This window comes from Leptodactylus fuscus, chromosome 2 (genome assembly GCF_031893055.1).
Source record: "Leptodactylus fuscus isolate aLepFus1 chromosome 2, aLepFus1.hap2, whole genome shotgun sequence".
NCBI classification, from domain to species: domain Eukaryota; kingdom Metazoa; phylum Chordata; class Amphibia; order Anura; family Leptodactylidae; genus Leptodactylus; species Leptodactylus fuscus.
In genome coordinates, this window is record NC_134266.1 from 72,477,636 (window position 1) to 72,496,627 (window position 18,992).

At 44.7% G+C, this 18,992-nt stretch overlaps 1 long non-coding RNA gene across 1 annotated transcript in view; it reads right to left on the reverse strand.

Moving 5' to 3' along the window:
- LOC142194693 (uncharacterized) overlaps positions 1-18,102 on the reverse strand; it is a 63,819-nt gene extending 45,717 nt beyond the window's left edge. Inside the window, exon 1 of the long non-coding RNA XR_012715045.1 lies at positions 18,012-18,102. This is a non-coding gene — a long non-coding RNA (uncharacterized LOC142194693). The remainder of the gene's footprint in view (positions 1-18,011) is intronic.
- Positions 18,103-18,992: the final 890 nt, after the last annotated feature.

Genomic DNA, 18,992 nt, shown 5'->3' on the forward strand with positions numbered 1-18,992 from the left:
ATTCAGCAAGGATGCTCAAGAGAGGTGAGCCAAAGTGAGTATAATAGAAATGAAATGAACCAAAGGGAAGAAATGAACCAGAGGGAAGAATCTCAAAACCAAGACCTTGGTCCAGACCAGACTGGAGAAAAGCCAGGAGTCTGAAAAGAAAAAGAGAGCAGATGGAAGTCATTACTCTCAACACCACCATATGTATGCCCTCCACATACGATGATAGATCATTGCAGACTTGGATTTTTGGCCTTTAGCATGATCTGGATAACAGGCTCCAAAAAACCACAGTGTCTCAGGACCTTGGCTTGGAAATGGTCACTATGACAGAAGGTCATAGAAAGAGGTCAAGGAGCACCTGCCAGCAGTAACATGATAGCTGAAACTCCCTTGGTCATGAGTTACTTGAAGACCTGAGGGACTAGAGGAAGGGGAAGAAACAGGTACAGAAGGCAGAAATCCAACCAGGGAATCACAAGAGCGTCGGTGACAATGGCCTGAAAAAGGTTCTGGGGCAAGGAAAGGGGCTCCCCACACAAAAGAGTAAAAATCCTGGTGCCATCCCAAAAGGGGCCGCTTGGTAAGAGCAGCAAAGAAACCCAGAAGCACCAAAAGAAAGGGGGTAATTTGATAAAATGGTGGCCCCCAACTCCAGGGGCCCTAGTAAGGCCCCAGTAAAAAGATCTCACGGAAGGTGAATCATTAAGCTCTCGGGGCCTTGTGGGAGGTGTGAGAGAGTGAAGGGTGTGGTCTGGAAAAGACTGGAATGTTCTGTTACCCTACTTGATGTTTGCCATCCGTGAGGTACTGCAGGCTTCCACTGGGTTTTCTCCTTTTGAGTTGGTCTACGGCAGACATCCTAGGGATCTGTTGGATATCGCCAAAGAGACGTGGGAGCAAGAACCCACCCCCCACAATAGTATCATTGAACATATTGCTGGTATGCAGGATAGTGGCAGTCATGCCCATGGTTAGAGAGCATCAGCAGGAGGTCCAAAAGGCTCAAAGCCGTGTTTACAATAGGCTGGCGAGGGTAAGGACCTTTAAACCCAGGGACCAAGTACTTGTACTCATTCCCACAGTGGAGAGTAAGTTTCTTGCCAAATGGCAGGGCCCCTATGAGGTAATGGAAAAGACAGGGGAAGTGAACTACAAGGTTCGTCAGCCAGTTAGGAGAAAACCTAAACAGGTTTATCATGTAAACCTGCTAAAGGCATGGAAAGACAGAGAGTCTGCTTACAGGGAACCAAGAGTGTCTGCTTACAGAAAAGTCTCCAGCTAAACTGTCTCCCATGAAATCCCCACAGGCTGTAGTTGAGACTACAGAGGTAGCAGCAGGGGTAGAAATATCAGAAACTCTCACAAAAAACAGCAACAAGAGTGCAAAGAGTTTGCAGCTAAGAATACAGATGTGTTCTCTGAGCAGCCTGGACGTACATGCCTAATCTAACATGATATTGTTACTGAGCCCCATGTGGAAGTAAGGATAAGGCTGTACCGGGTCCCTGAGGCTCGCCAACAAGCCATTTCAGGGGAGGTGCAGAAAATGTTGAAATAGGGAGTTATTGAGGAGTCCAAAAGTGAATGGGCCAGTCCGATTGTTCTAGTTCTCAAACCAGATGGGACATTGCATTTCTGCAATGACTACAGGAAACTAAACGAGGTGTCTAAGTTTGACATCTACCCATGCCTCGGGTAGACAAACTTATTGACTGGGAGGGGCCTGGTACTTCTCTACGTTTGATCTCACTAAGAGATACTGGCAGGTACCCCTGGCAGATAGCGCCAAAGAAAAGACTGTCTTTATCACCCCCGAGGGACTTTTTCATTATGTTGTGTTACCGTTCGGGCTCCATGGGGCCCCAGCTGCATTCCAACAGTTAATGGACAAAATGTTAAAGCCTCATAGAAGATATGCCTCGGCATATCTGGATGACATCATAATTTTCAGCAATGACTTGGAGAGTCATTTGGCCAAGGTACAAGTTGTAGTGGATTCTTTGAGAGCAGCCGGCCTGACTGCCAACTCCAAAAAGTGTGCTTTGGGGATGGAGGAGACACGCTATTTGGGGTATGTGATCGACCGTGATATAATCAAACCCCAGGTCAACAAGGTTGACGCTATCCGGGAATGGCCTCGACCTCTGAGCACCAAACAAGTTAGGTCATTCCTGGGCATAGTTGGGTATTGCAGGCGGTTTATACCCAACTTTGCCACGGTATCTGCTCCCCTGATGGACCTTCTAAAGGGTAAAAGATCCGTTATGGTGCCGTGGAATGAACAGGCCAAAAGTGCTTCTCAGGCGCTAAAGGTGGCCCTGTGTGGATCTCCTGTCCTCATTACGCCCAACTTTAGCAGAGAGTTTGTGGTCCACACGGACGCGTCAGATGTAGGGCTGGGAGCTGTCCTGTCTCAAGAGGTGAATGGAGAAGAGCATCCAGTCACCTACCTGAACAGGAAACTCACTCCAACAGAAAAGAAATACAGCATAGTGGAGAAAGAGTGTCCATAAGTGTGGCCATAAAATGGGCATTAGAGGCCCTGAGGTACCATCTGCCTGGGAGGCAGTTCCGTCTGGTGACCGACCACTCACCCTCACTTGGATGAGCAGGACCAAGGACAAGAATGCCATGGTGAATAGGTTGTTCTTGTCACTTCAGAACTTTAGATTCACAGTGGAGTACAGAGCTGGGAAACTGCAAGGCAATGCGGATGCCTTGTCCCAGTCTTATTGTTTGGTGTCTGGATTTCACCCTGAGGGGTCAGAACTTAGGGGGGCAGGGGGGTATGTGAGAGAGTGAAGGGTGTAGTCTGGGAGGACAGGTACATTCCAGCCAGCACCTAAAGGGTGTTTGGTAAAGACCTACACCAGGGAGGTCAGCTGGGTAATCAAGGCCTGATAAAGCCTGTGTGTGTGAGGACTGGGAAGTATGGCACCACACTGACAGAGCTGACCTGTTCAGACTGAACATACAAAGCAGGTACTGTGCCACCTGTTGTTGTTGCCAAGGTGGGAGTCTGGTAGCCAGTCTCCTGAATAGTCAGGGAAAAGTTTGCTTGTGTTTAGTTTAGTTCTCAGCCGAGAAGGTTTTGTTTTGTATATTTGTGCCTTTGCAAAGGCAATTAATGCACTGCAAGTGAATAAAGCCTGAACTTGTGTGCAATCCAATGTCTGTGTCCCTGTTTCCTGCACTGCTACAAGCATCTACCTGAGCGATTCCCCACAGCGGGGTAGTAGTTGCATACTCACCCGATCCACCATCTTTGGGTGCGGCACAGTCACCCCTTCAAAGAGCCTTGCACTGGAAGTGGGGTGACCAGCAATCTGACTGCTGATGCCACAGTGGGGACTTTGCAGAGCGCTGACCTACAGGTGGTGGGACTAGTGTGGATTTAAGAATTGAAGACAGAAGACCTGAGGCAGGTCGTGTTTGCCTCCTACGGACACTAGGCTAAAACTAGCCTAGTGTCTGTGGAGCAGAGGTGGAGTTGTTATCTTTTTCTATTCCTAGTGTCAGCTTCCTAGTGCCCAGGTCTATACCCCATGGTGCTGTGTTCCCCAATGAAATAAGGCAAGAAATTGAAGTTTATATGAAATCTCAAATCCTAATATGAACTCAAGAGGAAAAGGAAAGAATCTGGATGACATGAACAAGGACATACGTGAATATTTTACAAATTACAAAGGAGGAAATGGGTAAATTCCTAGTAGGTGAAATAGTTGTTAGATTATAAAGAGAGATGGGGTAATAAAGAATTCCACTTTCCTCAGGGCTCTATAAGACAGCCTGATGTACAACAACGAGCTTGTTCCTTTTAATAGCCCTGTCTAATAGAGATGCCATTCAGCTGACTAATGAGCGAACGCTTACTGGTCGGCTGGTCACCTCTTTCATGCAATGTAAAATTTGCAGATTATCAGCAGCATATAATCCTGTAAAATCATAGTAGAGATCGTTCCTCCCCCCCCCCATTCAGTTTGCATTAGACTGATACAAACAAGTGTCAATCAGTGTTTCTTGCTGTGTAATACAGCCTTCAGACCCCAGAGTATAATGAGAGGAGGCCCAGGGGAGGGAATTAAACATAATAATCACTGTCATTCACCTCTTCTGGCCTCTCCTGGTCTTAAAGACATCATGAATGATGTCAGAGACCATTAAGGCAATCTTTTTACGTATTAGTGAGTGGAGGAACCACTACGGAACATTATACTGTGTGGAGGGCTACTATGAGACATTATAGTGTGTAGCAAGGCCACTATGGGGCATTATGCTAAATGTAGGGGCCACTATCGGACATTATACTGTGTACACTATGGGACTTTATACTATAGGGGGGCCACTGTGGGACGTTAATCTTAGAGAGAACTCTGGAGGGACAAAGACAGGTGTAACATTAAGATATAACATACCAGTGTCTGACACCACAGCCCATTTGGTCATGCACCATGCCTCAAACCCCATAAGCCCTGCACCCCACATGGTGGTACTGCGGGCGATAACGAGCCTATGCTCGGTACACAAGGGGAACACCTCCTGAGATCTATAGCATAATTTTCAAAAAGACAAAAAAATAATTAAAAAATGACGGCGAGGAACTGCAAAGTAAAGGTATTAGATGAATAGCCTTTATAAAGGCTATTCCTATGTAGTATGAGTTGAAAATCGATTAATTCCATGATAGACTCCCTTTAAGAGCTGAACATTATGGAGCAGGTCCTATACCTGTCTGTATTTGTGGTTTGGCCGATTCAAAAGAATGGTTGGGCCAGTGTAAACCATGGGTGACACCTGGATACCAATCTGGGTGTTATCCGTGCCATTTTCAGAGGCCCACAGACTACACATAGTTGTGTCCATAAGGTCTAAAGCAGTTCTGTGCAAAATTACTTTACTTAGGACTGCTTTACATGGAGCAGCTATGTGTGCTGAACCTGCCTACTTGTATTGACTCTGCTTATTTGTACCTATAAAATGGGGCCACATTTAAAAAATTTTTCCAGGATGACTTTCAGTTCCCAATCCACTCCTAGCCTTATTGACATGGGTGAAGTCATCTTAGTATTCACTATCACTACTACAAATTCTAGAAACCTTATTTCTAGTTTTCCTCTTTTATAGATTTATCTCCACTTCACAGCCATACAGTTTAATAAAAGCCTTGCAACGATGCTGAAGTGTTGTGAAGATAAGCAACAGATGACTTGTCCAGATCTGATATATAAAAATCAATACACATTTCTTCTTTAATTGCTGGTACTATAGATGGCCTCTGTAGAGGAAAGATAGAATTGTTGTACCCACAGACACACACTAACATACTGTAGACTGGAGGTCCTGACGCTATTCAGGCCAATGACAAGGAGCGCTCTCTGATCATATCTGATGCAAAATTGCTCAAGAAACTAATACAACTAGGCACATTTGTAAGAACTGGTCTTACCCCAGGAAAACAGGAGCCAAAATAGGCTCGTGAAAGTCTGGAGTTCTGCAACGGTTGAGAAATATCAAAATCTAAAAAAGACATTAAACATATTCTGAGTATGTCAAATTTCCATTTTCACATGGAAGAAGTGAAGATAAGGCTGCGACACCACCACGTACCAATTACATCTACAAACCTCCCGACTCCTCGACACTGTTGCTAAGCACTCTCAAACTTTGTTCACAAATATGATATTGCCAGACACTTGACATATTATTAAGACACTTTCAGGTGTCAGCAAAGAATATATTAGTCAGAAGAGTTCACTGTGGTATTACATAATGTAATAATCTGCTTTCAGACGCTTAGGAACATCATTAACCTGGTTGAGAAAAAGATGGTGTCTGGCAAATAGGGATTGAAATCTGGCAACGAAAATGTATCATTTTTGGAAAAAAAAAATGAATTCAGTCAATAACAAATTTATAGCAAGTTGGTTGTCATGTAAATGGAGAGAGCTTACCATGAAATAGTTATCAAATATCTAGAAAAGGTTTACAATGTGGTCAATATTGAATGAGTTTATAGGATCAGGAATACTGTATTTTACGGACTATAAGGCGCACTGGACTATAAGGCGCATTGCCCATGAGCGCCTTATAGTCCGTCTCGGTTCATATATAAGGCGCATCGGACTATAAAGCACAGTCCGGTGCGCATTATATGTTATTGAAAGCGGCGGCAGGCAGACTTTGCCAGCGACCGCTTAACCCCCCGCGTGCCAGCCGCTTCTATTGGAAGCGCTCGGCAGGCGAGGAGGGGCTCTATCAGCAAAATCATGCTGATAGAGCCCAACCGTAAAAGTTATATTAAACTACCCCCTCGTTTTAAAATAAAACCCTGAAACAGAATGTGAAACTTACCGAGCGGTGCAGGGTGGGCGGGCATTCAGGCCTCCTCTTCCTCCGATGTTCCGTCCTCCTCCTCCGGCGCTCGCTAACTGATAATGGCCTGGGCGCATGCGCAGTAGCCGTAGTAGAAGCATTATGATATTGCGCATGCGCCCTGGCCATTATCAGTTCGCGAGCGCCGGAGGAAGTGGTCAGGACATCGGAGGAAGAGGAGGCCTGAATGCCCGCCCGCCCTGCACCGCTCGGTAAGTTTCACGTTCTGTTTCAGGGTTCTTTTTCACGCCGGCGTGACAGCAGGGCTGCCGGACACTTCCCATTCATTTCTATGGGAGCCGGCATGCGAGCGCTCCCCATAGAAATGAATGGACTGCTTTTTTCCATTCATTTCTATGGGGAGCGCTCGCATGCCGGCTCCCATAGAAATGAATGGGAAGTGTCTGTCCATTCATTTCTATGGGGAGCGCTCGCATGCCGGCTCCCATAGAAATGAATGGGAAGTGTCTGTCCATTCATTTCTATGGGGAGCGCTCGCATGCCGGCTCCCATAGAAATGAATGGGAAGTGTCCGGCAGCCCTGCTGTAACGCCGGCGTGTACGGCTGTGATACACGCCGGCGTTCGGTAGTGTGAATGCACCCTTACGGTGCCTTTTATGTATGTATGGAAGCGGCACGCAGACTTTGCCGCCGCTTCCATCCATATATAAGGCGCACCGGACTATAAGCCGCACTTACGATTTCTGAGGAAATCGTAGGTTTTTATGTGCGCCTTATAGTCCGGAAAATACGGTATATGGATGCCTACTTTCAGAAACACCAGCCCACCTGTCTATGGGTTGTCTTTGGCACTGCTCGTACATTTTCCACTTTTGAAACAAAGCAGCCATGTTTTTCTAATCCTTTACAGCCCCATTACATTTAATACCACCTATACATTAGAATGAACTCTTATTTTAGTAGAGTTATACTACAACGATTCCCTGTAAAAAGCCCAGCTATTAATCTCACACTTTCATCTCCATTCACTAAGTACACGACAGAAAAACTTTGCCTTTGTTTCTAATCTGACAGCAAATGTTCAACCCATTGGACATTGAAATGTATTATGTGGCTCACGTACCTCCAACCTCTAGATACCACACTATATAGTCAACGCCCCATTTACAGATTACACGTGTTATGTCTGTCCATTTTATATCTTCACCTGAACACTAAGAAATAATACATAAGTATTCCCCAATGATGAGAGAATAGGATGGACATAAAAATGATCACCTACGCCATTCCAGCATGGGATGTTAAATGCCCTCCCCTCCCCCCCTACTTCCTCCTAGTCAACAGCAATCCAAGAAACATTAATTGCCCACATTATACAAACACAATGGGCACCAAAAAATACTATTTACTCCCTTTGTGCGCACTGGACATGACCCATTCCCCCACCATCTAGACAGAAGAGAATACAGTCCAATAATGACTATACAGTAAATGCATGCAGAATATTACAGCACCCTTACCAAAGCCCATAATAGGTAACTACCAACGCTCGTATCACTGACCATTAGTGAACACAGATTGAATATTCTTACATTTGGGTATCAAACAAGCAGTTCTACTGGAAGGAAGAATTCAGGCTGGCATAACCCACAAGCATGCAATGTTGTTGTAGGGTTAGGGCTGTAGCCCACCTCCATTGCTGTGCCCCCGATGTCCCTTGGTTGACCGACACACTGCCCCCTTAATGTAAATGAGTGTCCATGCTCCTCTAGTCCTGAGGGGAGAAGTCTAGCCTCCTTTAATGATAAGCAGTCACCCACTGTATAGGGCAGCACTGTAGGAAGACACTGCAGTCCCCTGGTGATAGGTGATGGTGCTATTATTCCATGCATATGCCATACTCCTCAGATGCAGCAGGGTAATAGGGAAATATACACTCACCGGCCACTTTATTAGGTACACCATGCTAGTAACGGGTTGGACCCCCTTTTGCCTTCAGAAGTGCCTCAATTCTTCGTGGCATAGATTCAACAAGGTGCTGGAAGCATTCCTCAGAGATTTTGGTCCATATTGACATGATGGCATCACACAGTTGCCGCAGATTTGTCGGCTGCACATCCATGATGCGAATCTCCCGTTCCACCACATCCCAAAGATGCTCTATTGGATTGAGATCTGGTGACTGTGGAGGCCATTGGAGTACAGTGAACTCATTGTCATGTTCAAGAAACCAGTCTGAGATGATTCCAGCTTTATGACATGGCGCATTATCCTGCTGAAAGTAGCCATCAGATGTTGGGTACATTGTGGTCATAAAGGGATGGACATGGTCAGCAACAATACTCAGGTAGGCTTTGGCGTTGCAACGATGCTCAATTGGTACCAAGGGGCCCAAAGAGTGCCAAGAAAATATTCCCCACACCATGACACCACCACCACCAGCCTGAACCGTTGATACAAGGCAGGATGGATCCATGCTTTCATGTTGTTGACGCCAAATTCTGACCCTACCATCCGAATGTCGCAGCAGAAATCGAGACTCATCAGACCAGGCAACGTTTTTCCAATCTTCAATTGTCCAATTTCGATGAGCTTGTGCAAATTGTAGCCTCAGTTTCCTGTTCTTAGCTGAAAGGAGTGGCACCCGGTGTGGTCTTCTGCTGCTGTAGCCCATCTGCCTCAAAGTTCGACGTACTGTGCGTTCAGAGATGCTCTTCTGGCTACCTTGGTTGTAACGGGTGGCTATTTGAGTCACTGTTGCCTTTCTATCAGCTCGAACCAGTCTGGCCATTCTCCTCTGACCTCTGGCATCAACAACGCATTTCCGCCCACAGAACTGCCGCTCACTGGATGTTTTTTCTTTTTCGGACCATTCTCTGTAAACCCTAGAGATGGTTGTGCGTGAAAATCCCAGTAGATCAGCAGTTTCTGAAATACTCAGACCAGCCCTTCTGGCACCAACAACCATGCCACGTTCAAAGGCACTCAAATCACCTTTCTTCCCCATACTGATGCTCGGTTTGAACTGCAGGAGATTGTCTTGACCATGTCTACATGCCTAAATGCACTGAGTTGCCGCCATGTGATTGGCTGATTAGAAATTAAGTGTTAACGAGCAGTTGGACAGGTGTACCTAATAAAGTGGCCGGTGAGTGTAGTTACTATATACCATTGGTGTGAAACCTTGTCAGTGCACCAGTCCATGATAGGAGTGTCGTTGATCTCTACATAAAAGATAAGGCCTATATATGACAACATTTAAACTGAAGTTTGCTATAAATTTTAAGCGTGTCTTTTGATGGCATTTATCTTACGCCATTTCCATTTGCTCATTCTTTACACAGTTGCCTCAGACATCTACTGGAGTAATAATGTTTTACAAGATGGACTTTGAGAATTAAAGAACTTAAAGAGGCTTTTCCATCTTGTCAACAGATCAGTGGGGGTCTGTGCACAGGATCCCTCACTTTCCTTCCGATTATTGGATAAGCGAGCCCCTACTCAATACATATCATTGGGATTAATGAAGATAACCAATGTACAGTATATTATATATATTAAATATCTCTCTAGCATCATCTATTTGCATGATTAGTATAGATGGAGAAATAATTATCTGAATATAACGCCATACGTGTATCCTAAGTGACAGACCGTGTGACTATGGTAACAAAATTTAGATTTTGTGTATTCAATGGAAAATGCATCAAAAACATGCTGGAAAATATTCTGGTACAGATGGTTGGTATCAGTAAATTATGGAACGTAAAGGGTAATCTGCTGATTATTTGTTGTAATTGAAATCAATACTCCAGGTCCTTATGACAAATCTCTTTATGCAATGATCTTGGAATGATCAAAACTAAAATATTTCTATGGATTCTAAGGTGGTGTTCACACTACTGTTGGATGTCTGTTCTAGGGTACATTAAACAAACAAACATATGCCTGTCATAACAGAAATGAAAAGATACTAAAGCTACAGTCATACCTGCGTTTCATGAACTTTCTGGGATTTTGTCCCCCATTCCACTTGAAAAATGCAGAGAGAAAGTCTTGCAAGCAGGATTATTCTTTCCTCCTTTTTTGGGTGGAAATTGGGCAGAAACCGGGCAGACTCCATTTTAGTCTCTGGGGTCTGTGGGTTTCTGTAAGTAACCCCTTTTTAAGTCGATTGGGTATCGGAAACTCAAACGTGAACCTAACTGATATTAATGTATCCGTTTTTTTTAATGGACTTGTTACAGTTTATATGAAAAAGGACACTAACAGACATCACCTTTCATGTCCACATGAATGTGCGGTTTTATATACCGCTAGATTGCAGACAGTGCACTGAATTCAGCGTACTGCCTGCTTTCCCGCTATATGTCCCGGTGGCGGAGATATCGGTGCCGTTAATTTCTGCACCGATATCTCCCCCTGTCAGAAAGGCGTTCCTCACAGCCCTGACAGTACTTGTCCATAGACTTGTAATGGAGGGGGCATTCCTCACAGTTTAGCATCATCGCTAGAGTGCGAGGTACACCCTTCTGAAAGTGGGGAGTTACCATGCCAAAATAAACGGCACTGATATCTCCACCACTGGGGCACATACCGGGAAGCGGACAGTGCGCTGAATTCCGTGCACTGTCGGCTTTCTAACGGGATATAATACCGCACCTTCATGAGGACAAGAAAAATCCTCTTTAAGGGACACATCATTAACTTGGCCATAAGGGAGATATTACTAACAGGCAATATGGAAAAAAAACACACTGGGACAAGAAATAGTATAATTTTTCTGGTTAGCCAATAAAGGTATGATACCTATAACACTTTAACACAAGGCTATCTAACATTGCATAATAGGGACATATTATATATAGCGCCATCATATTCTGCAGATATGAAGAATTATCAAGCCTCCAGTGGTTTTAGTTATACAAGAAGACATTGACTGGTAAAAATAAAAAATAAAAAAATGTAAAGTTCAGACATTGCCATTTTATAAAATCCTTCAGTTATATCAACCCCTTAAAGAGGACCTTTCACCACTTTCGGGCACATGCAGTGTTATATACTGCTGGAAAGCTGACGGCTTTCCCGATCTGTGCCCGGTGTACAGAGCTTACGGTGCCGGTACCGTAGTGCTCTATGGTCAGAAGGGCGTTTCTGACCATTAGCCAGAGACGTCCTTCTGCCTCGCGGCGCCAATCGCGCTGTGCTGTGGAGCCGGGAGGAACGCCCCCTCCCTCTGCTCACACAGCTCGTCCATAGACGAGCATTATCAGGAGAGGGAGGGGGGAGTTCCTCCCGGCTCCACAGCACAGCGCGATTGGCGCCGCGAGGCAGAAGGACGTTCCTGGCTAATGGTCAGAAACGCCCTTCTGACCATAGAGCACTACGGTACCGGCACCGTAAGCTCTGTACACCAGGCACAGATTGGGAAATCAGAATTCAGCGCACTGTCAGCTTTCCAGCAGTATATAACACTGCATGTGCCCAAAAGTGGTGAAAGGTCCTCTTTAAAGGGCATGTATCCTAAGGAAATTTCAAGTTCAAGTGGAGTAGGTTAGGGGAGGGGGGGGGAGGTATGCTACTTACCTTCCCCATCTTCGTAGCAGCGCTGGTGCTGCTGTTGGTCGCAGCAGCGGAATTGGTGGGCGGGGCTTAGCGAGGCTTCTGGCAGTTGCACCAGAGAGCCTCACTTTGTCGGCATTGCAGCCTCTGCTACGTTGTATCCATTGTTCCTGCTGCTGTGGGATGAGCTGGGAGAGTGGACTACCTGCCGCATACAATGCTTACCGTAGTGTATGCACAGCGGGCATCTCCCAGCTCATCCTACAGCTGCAGGAATAGTAGATACAACGTACGGTATCACAGCAGTGACTGCAATGTTTTTTGGGGATGTCTTACTTTCGGGGGGTGCCTTATATTAGGCAATTCAACAAAACCACAGCCATGTCTTACTTTTGGGGATGACTTATTTTCGGGGAAACATGGTAGGAACCATCATTCACGATAGGTGATGGACGCAGCTTATCTACTAGCCCCTGCCTGAATTATAACCTCTGCACAGGTCACAGAGTATCCTTCAATTCTACCATGGACCTTAATGAATATCTCCAGACTATAGTATCTATGATCCATGTGGCTGCTGTAAAGCATACCTTTAAATGATGTTAACAGCATCTCAAGCAAGAAGACAGTCCCCATAATCATATACAGAAAATAGGATAAATTATATACAATCAGAAAATAAGATAAAAGTATAGTTTCATAGAAATATGAGTAATATGTATAAAAATACAGGTGATATATTCTCTTTAATGACACTCTAAGGAACCACCTACTTTGCCTATTCTTCATTCTGACCCTGTCTGATATGATACCTCCAAAACATATTTTACTTAACCTAACAGTTGCTAGTGGAATTACCCCTTGAAGGACAAGTCCATATAATTTTTTACAGCAAAGGGTTAAGGACTTTCTTATCACATGGCTTTCCTTATTTCTTTACTTACTGGTCCCAGACCTGCAATCTTACACTGCCTGAGATACAAGCCAGGAAGCAGAGCATGAAGAAGATTAAAGAGGACCTTTCACCACTTTTGGGCACAGGCAGTTCTATATACTGCCGGAAAGCTGACAGTGCGCTGAGTTCAGCGCACTGTCGGCTTTCCCGATCTGTGCCCGGTGTGAAGAGCTTATGGCCCGGTACCGTAGCTCTTCTATGGTCAGAAGGGCGTTTCTGACCATTAGCCAGAGACGTCCTTCTGCCTCGCGGCGCCAATCGCGCTGTGCTGTGGAGCCGGGAGGAACGCCCCCTCCCTCTGCTCACACAGCTTGTCCGTAGACTAGCATTATCAGGAGCGGGAGGGGGCGTTCCTCCCGGCTCCACAGCACAGCGCGATTGTCGCCGCGAGGCAGAAGGACGTTCCTGGCTAATGGTCAGAAACGCCCTTCTGACTGTAAAGCGCTACGGTACCGGGACCGATAGCGCTTTACACCGGGCACGGATCGGGAAAGCCGACAGTGCGCTGAATTCAGCGCACTGTCAGCTTTCTGGCAGTATATAACACTGCCTGTGCCCAGATATGGTGAAAGGTCCTCTTTAAACATCAGAATACATAGCCCTGTCATACTGCGCCTGGCAGAATGTTGAAGCTCGCAGATATATGCCAGACTCAAAATAATTTAAAGAAGTTTTCCGGAACTCTGATACTGATGACCTAATCTTAGGATAGGTCATTAATATCAGAATGGCGGGGCCTGACACTCAGCGATTTGACAAGGCCACTTTTGTGTCTTACCAAGCATTGCATCAAACATTGTATAGTGGCTGTGCTTATGAATGTAACTGAGCTGCAAACATGTCATAGGATTAACATATGAAGAGGAAGGGGTGCTGCGTGTCAAACACCAGTTGATTTGATATTGATGACCTATCCTAAAGCTAGGTCATCAATATCTCAGTCCCAGAAAACCCATTTTAAAAGGATTTTCCAACATACATAGCATATTTAAACCATATATAAGTAGACATTGTTCTATGGTCTGGTATTTGTCAGAAAAAAAAGAACAGTAGCGACACTATACATGTCAAATCTCTTGACCTTATGCATGGCAGCAAATCATCTGTTTGCCCCAATATGTTTGTATTTTACCTTGAATCCAGAAGAAAGAATTTCCTTTTTAAAGGGGCTCTATCAGCAAAATCATGCTGATAGAGCTCCACATATGCGTGAATAGCCTTTAAAAAAGGCTATTCAGGCACCGCTAGAGTTATAATAAACTACCCCCCCCCCAGTTTTAAAATAAAACTCCAAAAATGAATATGTTAAATTTATCCATCGCGCACGGTGGGCGGGCATTCAGGGTCCAATGTCATCTTCAGCCACACCTCCTCTTCCGGCGATGTCTTTGGGTTCCGTCTTCCTTTGGCGCTCGCGAACTGCCATTGATAAAAAATGGCGCGTGTGCATGTGCAGCAGCAGCAATAGTAGTAGTAGCAGCATGCTAAACATACGCACACTCAAACACACAAGACAAAACATGTACACACACAGCAAATACTTGGAGCTGAGTCAGGGATTGATTGCACTGGCCTGACACAGCCCAATGTAATCGATCATCCACTGCAATACAGTCTGGACACTTGTAAAGTTAAAGAGGACCTTTCATCAGATCGGGCAGAGGAAGTTCTATATACTGCTGGAAAGCTGACAGTGCGCTGAATTCAGCGCACTATCGGCTTTCCCGATCTGTTCCCAGTGTAAAGCGCTATCGGTCCCGGTACTGTAGGGCTTTACAGTCAGAAGGGCGTTTCTGACACTTAGCCAGGGACGCCCTTCTGCCCAGCAGCGCCTATGGCGCTGTGCTCTAAGACTGGGGAGGAACACCCCCTCCCCTCCTGATAATACTGGTCTATGGACGAGCACGGTGAGCAGAGGGAGGGGGCGTTCCTCCCCGCTCACACAGTACAGCGCGATACAGCACTTGCTCAGGTTTGCCGGGTGTTTACGATGGCACTGGCTGTTTGTGATTTTATTGTCCAAAATCCAGCCAGCACCGCACCTCCAATGAGGCGACCTGAAGCGAAAGCTTCAGGCGGCGCTATGCCAGGGCCCTGGGGAGGGCGGCATTTTTGCTGACCTAAGCCAGTCCAGGACAAGTTGTCCTGGACTGGCTTAGGGTCACCGTCACTGAGCGGTGGATTGGGGAGGCCGCTGGAGCAGCGCTGCTCCAGCGGCCGCCCCTCACGCTGAGGCAGAGAGCAGGTCCTCTCCCTGCCTGCTAAAGACACTCGCTCTGCTCGGCCCCGCCCCTCCGCTCGGCCCTGCCCCTCCGCTCGCCCCCACCCCCTTCCACTCGGCTCCGCCCCTTCCACTCGGTTCTGCACCCTCCTCGGGAGGGGGGGGGGGCGGCTTTCTGACGTCTACCTCAGGCGGCAGAAACTCATGGTTCACCCCTGAATCCAGCCATGATGTTATTGTAGCTGGGTTATCAGTTAGAGACATTACATGTATGAGAAGATAACCCGGCCACAATAAGGAAATCATGGCCAAGTTTCTGACAAGTGCCTGACCATGGAAAGTTCTAGCACTCATTGGCAACTGAAAACCTTTTACCACTATGATGATTAGAGAAAATCTTTAAAAGTTTGCAAAATTTTACATTACTTATTACTTAATTACTTGCTTATTACTTCCATTTACAAATATTTTGCTTACAAATGTAAATATGGTTATGTTCATAGGAAAACCTAGATAGCAACTATTGTAATAAAGTCACTTTATTAGATATGCAAACAATGTGTGGTCAGCGCAGATATTACCAATGATCTCAAGACCAGGCTTCCATTCTTCTATTTATTTTTACCATTTACCAATGATGGAGAATTATAGAACATATGTAGCCACCTCTCCCCTAAATGAGGGTGCCACAATACTTTGGATGTTATGTGAAGCCCCCAGATGGAGTCCAGGGCTGCAGTCACTGTATCGGTCACCAATTCACTTCAGAATACAATCTGAACCTATCACTCATCCGCAATCCTCTCCACAGAGCTGTACTTCTATAAATCTCCCTTTGTCCTTTACCACCCTACCTGGCCTCTCCATTCTGCCGATGATCTGAGACTAACATCCTCCATAATATGAACCTCCTGCTTCTGTCCCGACTTCTCAAGCTGCACCATTTCCTTAGAATGTTACTCCAGATATTTGGAATAGTTCTCAGCACCTATAATCTTAAGTGTACCCTAAGAGGGAGTCTGTCTGCAGGAAAAATTACATGAATGCAATCACAGCATCTTATAGGGCTTCTGATACTTATTTAGGAGTTTTGCTCGGTTGCTGAGAATTTCAGTGTTCTATAATTATATTAATGAAAAATGGCTTTAGGGGTGTTGACTCTACAGCACTTACAGACGCGCACCCTACAGTCATTTGTAACTCATTAGCATAACTATAAAGCACCAAAATTCTCGGAGTAGAAGATCAAAATAATACATATTTGGAAACAGCATCAGAAGTTCTACAAGGTGCTGTGAATCCCTTTTATCCAACAGTAACCCCCTACACTCCATGCACTCAAATGCACGTCATACCTTTGCATACACAGATACTGACAGGTGAATAACTTATGTAGCTTTATATATATATACACTACACTAATGTAGGTATATATACACATTAATATATAAAAGATGGCTGGATCATAGAATAAAACAAACACTTTTACCTTCTATATTGTCATGATTGTTTTTGAGAGCAGGGCTTGTGTTTGTCTGTACAAGAACTTTAACGTGCTGTGGAATATGTTAGCACTATAAATAAAAATTATTATTATGATTCCATCTAAAGCAGATGCGGTGGGTTGACCACCACTGCACCATATGGTCATGTACTGTAGGAGATGCTTCTCCCACTGCATTATATTTGTTTAGCTAAGCCTACAGTCACACAACTGTTATTAATGTCCGTTGCTGCCATCTGTCATAGGATGACAGTAATGGACAATAACAGTAGTAGAGTAACGGAAATAAACGGAGCCTCTTCCATCTCTGTCCGTTCGCATTGACTCTAATGTAAATAACATGACGGATGCTGTCTTCTGTCATTTGTTTACTTTTCTAATAGAAGAAATTGTCAGAAAATTTTAAAAATAACAGAAAACAGCTTTCATTGATTTTTTTTTACATGATGGACAACCAACAGAAGGGGCTCCTTCTCCATCTGTACTTTAAAGTCCGTTGCTCTCATCCGTTACAGGACAATGAATAACAGTAGTGTTATAGAGCTGGAGGAGCAGATTGATATACATTATAGTATAGTTCAGTTAGAAAAGTGCCAGGATAACCTGTCATTTATTCATGGTTTTTAGTCTTAGGAGTCCAGTGGGTGTATCTAATCTGTGATTAGCAGACTTCCATGTATAAGTGTACTTATAGGGTAGATTCGCCCACTGGACTCTGAAGCATAAAAAGAGCATGGTAAATAATGAATAAATGACAGGTTATACTGAATCAATATAAATCAATCTCCTCTGCATTTATTGCTCTATAACCTGCTATCTGCAGCTTCCCTTTTGAATCAAATTTTATAAAACTGAAGCCACGCAAATCAATCACAGCACTCTTATACCGCAAGTATATCATGGTAGCACAAAGTGACATTATATACAGTAAATGTCAAATTATATATTATACCAAGAAAAGGAATCTGCATTTGTATATGACCAGAATGGGGCTGTCACCCAGAAGACTTTGCAAACCACTGAGTGTACTGAAGGTTTCACTAACCCCTACGTAACACAAAACTTTACCGTAGAAGAATTGACAGTAAGATCACGTGTGACAGCAAAGGCTAACAAATATCAGACATCATGCTGACCACTGTTGACTGCTTACACGGCAGCGGGACATTGTTCTGACAAATGAATCGAATCAACTAGCCTTCTACTATAGTCACAATCTGTCACAACTATACCCCATAGCCATACGGGTAGTATTTTACATGACAATATAGTGTCATTGCTTCGCCAGCTGTTAATGCTAATTTTTGCGTTTTTCACAGTTGATATACAAGGGTCAAAGATCCCAAGCGAAACCCTTAGAATAAGAAGTCTATAAATTAGAGGAGCGTATTATTAAAAGGGCTTAAACAACATGCAATTGCAAACTACAGCACATTATACTTACTGCGGCGAGCACGGTTACTCAGGGAGAAGATACGTCCCCGTTACTTTGTCTCCATACGCATCCCTCATCCTCCAGCTGATTTTGCTATTGCTGCAGGCAGCAGAGGGGAACAAGACCACGTGATCTGCCTGGGTGAAGACGTCATGGTGATTTGCATTCTCAGCATTACAAGACTCTGCTGTACTTTGTCGCCATCTACTGGATAACTTTTTGCTATACAGCTTGTCCATACAGCTAAAATTTACCTGAAAGTGAGCAGAGACAGTAACATCTACAGTAGTGGCCAAAATTGTGGATACGTTTGTGAATTGAGGCCTTGTTTCAACTTACTTGCAGATATTTCTATGGTTTTGCTATGTCTTTAATGTTTTTTAGTCTATGCTTGTTTACTGTGTGTGGAGGGTTATAAACTTTGAAGATATCGGAAGAATTTCTTGAGTTTCTGCAAGTACGCCACAAACAAAGTCACCTGAGGTATGCAGAAGCACATTTGGACAAGCCAGCTTCATTTTGGAAGAAGGTCCTGTGGACTGATGAAACAAAGATTGAGTTGTTTGGTCATACAAAATGGAGTTATGCATGGCGTCCAAAAAAAACAGCATTCCAAGAAAAACACTTGCTACCCACTGTAAAATTTGGTTGAGGTTCCATCATGCTTTGGGGCTGAGTGGCCAGTGCCGGCACCGGGAATCTTGTTAAAGTTGAGGATCGCATGGATTCCACTCAGTATCAGCAGATTCTTGAGAATAATGTTCAAGAATCAGTGACGAAGTTGAAGTTACGCCGGGGATGGATATTTCAGCAAGACAATGATCCAAACATCACTCCAAATCGACTCAGGCATTCATGCAGAGGAACAATTACAATGTTCTGGAATGGCCATCCCAGTCCCCAGACCTGAATATCATTGAACATCTGTAGGAACATCCGTGCTCGGCGACCATCAAACTTAACTGAACTTGAATTGTTTTGTAAAGAGGA